Source organism: Dioscorea cayenensis, unplaced genomic scaffold (assembly GCF_009730915.1).
Source record: "Dioscorea cayenensis subsp. rotundata cultivar TDr96_F1 unplaced genomic scaffold, TDr96_F1_v2_PseudoChromosome.rev07_lg8_w22 25.fasta BLBR01002150.1, whole genome shotgun sequence".
NCBI lineage: Eukaryota > Viridiplantae > Streptophyta > Magnoliopsida > Dioscoreales > Dioscoreaceae > Dioscorea > Dioscorea cayenensis.
In genome coordinates this window covers 2,858-5,821 of record NW_024088541.1, presented here as the reverse complement: position 1 = coordinate 5,821, position 2,964 = coordinate 2,858, and the positions used below count along the sequence as shown (strand labels likewise).

The following is a 2,964-nucleotide window of genomic DNA, read 5'->3' as shown; positions in this document are numbered from 1 at the left end:
GCTATTCTAGCGGTCAGCTGGTAGAAGCTCATATATATTTTGCCTCCACCAGGCAAACTATGTTCTTCGATAAAGACGATGATTGCGTGATCCGCGTGAGGTTAAAACATGTGATCGAGAATTGATGCATTAATAGAACGAAGAAAAATCAAATGGTCACTTCCTCTCCTCTATTGTACTATTTAATTAAGCCCATGCTCTCCTACCTCAAACCTCAAACCACAAACTAAGAAAATATTCTACTTATCATCAATAATGGCCCCATTCCCTCTGGTTTTCACAGTGCAGCGGCAGAAGCCGGTGCTAGTAACACCGGCAAAGCCTACACCACACGAGTTCAAGTATCTCTCAGACATCGATGACCAGGAGTGCCTGAGGTTCCAGATCCCTCTAATCCACTTCTACAAAAACGAGCCATGTACGAGTGGCGTTGATCCTGCAAAGGTGATAAGTGAGGCCTTGGCAAGAGCTCTGGTGTTCTACCATCCCTTTGCCGGCCGTCTTCGGGAAGAGTCTGGAAGAAAGCTTGTTGTGGACTGCACCGGTGAAGGGGTGTTGTTCATTGAAGCTGATGCATATGTCCGCCTGCAGGATTTCGGTGACAACCTGCAGCCACCGTTCCCATGCATGGAGGAGCTCCTCTTCGACGTTGAGGGTTCTGCTGGTGTTCTTAACTGTCCATTGCTCTTGATTCAGGTGCATTTTGTCTGGATAATCTATCATTTTAAATAATTAAGATCCAAACTAGCTAGTTTTTGAGGAAGAAGAGCGGGCGAACCCACTATAGGCCCTGGGCGTGCGCATGCCCTCGGTGGAACAAGTGGGGACAGGGCCGCGCTCACGTAGGCGTTGGAACCACCCGTACACAACCACTATTCACAACTCTCAGTTTTAAAGACTTACGCACATGCATATGGGCATGCAGATGACACGATTGTTGTGTGGAGGGTTCATCTTTGCACTCCGGCATAACCACACCATGGCGGACGGACCGGATCGGGTATCGTTCATGAACGCAGTGATGGCGAGATGGCACGGGGAGCAACCGTGCCATCGCTGCTTCCGATCCCGGTCAAGAGAGTCGCTTAGGGCGCGCAATCCGCCCACGAGTGGCGTTCGAGCACCGTGAGTACGATGATGACGTGCCTCATGACTCCCACAACACCATCAACACACCACTCGATGACATAGCGCACCGTTCCTTCTACTTCGGTCCCGGGGAGATATCGGGCTCCGAGAATGCGTTTGCGGAAGGCCTACGCAAAGAGCTCGACTAGGTTTGAGATACTTGACGGCGTGCTTGTGGAGATGCTCGAACCATGGCGCTGCAGGTGGAGCCGAAGGAAGGGGTGCGCATGATGGGGCGTTGTCAATGCTCGAGGAAAGAAGGAAGGGGATTTTCTGCGATTGGGTACTATGGAAACGCATTCACATACCCCGACTAGCGGTGTCAAAGGTGAAGCACTTATGCAATGAACCTGTGGAATACGCGTTGGAGTTGGTGAAGAATGAAGAGAAAATTGCTCCAATCAAAGATACATATCTTCACAGCTGTAACATTTGAATTATTTCCATAGTTGTAATATTTGTACTCTTTCCTTTTAGGTTCCTTTTTGTTAGCAATTAGTTCTACTTTTTAGGGTTATTAGTTTACACTTGTATGTTAAATATCTCATATTGTTTCTTTTCGAGTATGATGAAAAAAACCTATTCTATTTTTCTTCTCCAAAGTAATTTCTTCATTGATTTGTTTTTCTTCATGGTATCAAGAGCAAGGAGTGATTAATCGCTTTTGCTGAAATACTCGATCAGTTGATTGAGTTTTTAAAAGTTTTGAAGTTTTTTTGAGAAGATATTGGAAATCTGCAACAATGGCAACGCCGACTGATTCCATCGTCCCCAACCCTCAACTTAACCTTATCAACGATCCGTTGCATCTCGCAAATTCGGATCACCCAGGTATGACCTTAACCAGTGCACTTTTTAATGGATCGAACTTTCTCGGATGGAGTAGATCGATTCAAATGGCTTTGGGTGCTAAACTGAAGTTAGGGTTCATTGACGGTTCTTGTCGAAAACCAGAGAACTCATGCATCGGAATTTGCAGAGGTGGATAAGGTGTGATTACATGGTGACTTGTTGGATTCTTAATTCAATGGTGACTGAATTTTCTCAAGGCTTTTTGTTTGCCAAGTCTGCTTATGATTTATGGTGTGATGTTAAGGAGAGATTTGGACAAAGTAATGCTCCCTTAATCTACCAAATCCAGAGAGATTTAAATCAAATAACACAGGGAAACCAAAATGTGGCTACCTATTATTCCAAATTGAAAAGATGTTGGGATGAATTAAATAATCTCAATGGGATACCTATGTGCAGTTGTGGACACATGGAGAAGTGTGCATGTGGTGTCATGGAAAAATTCATGGAGTTGGAAATGAAGAACAAGTTGATGCAATTTCTAATGAGATTGAATGATGATTATGAATCGGTTAGGAACCATATCCTCTCAATGGATCCTTTACCTTCTATCAATAGAGCATATTATCTGGTGCAACAGGTTGAGACATAGAAGCAAGTAACACATTCACATACCCGACGGCCGTGTCATGAAGTTTTAACACAGAAGCAAGTAACACATTAACATTCACATACCCCATCTTCAACCTAACCTTTGGATGTGAGAATAACATTGGGCTTAGATTTCCCTCTTATGTGGAAAAAGCCCAAAATTTTGTGGCATATTATGTTAATTAATTAGTATTTGGATAACATGATTCCAGTATTTTTTTTGTCACAAAGAAAGGGAGAGATTTTGTGAGAAAGGATTCTACAACTAGTTTCATCATACTAGCAAGGTGGCTATGTTTAGATTTCAATTTTTTTTTTTTTTTTAATAAAAGATCTCATTGTTCTTCACTTTGAAAATTGGAGATATGTTTATCTTGGATTTTGTTGGTAGAA

At 43.0% G+C, this 2,964-nt stretch overlaps 1 pseudogene; it reads left to right on the top strand.

Moving 5' to 3' along the window:
- Positions 1-205: 205 nt before the first annotated feature.
- LOC120257472 lies at positions 206-1,698 on the top strand (annotated as a pseudogene).
- The last annotated feature ends 1,266 nt before the right edge of the window (positions 1,699-2,964 follow it).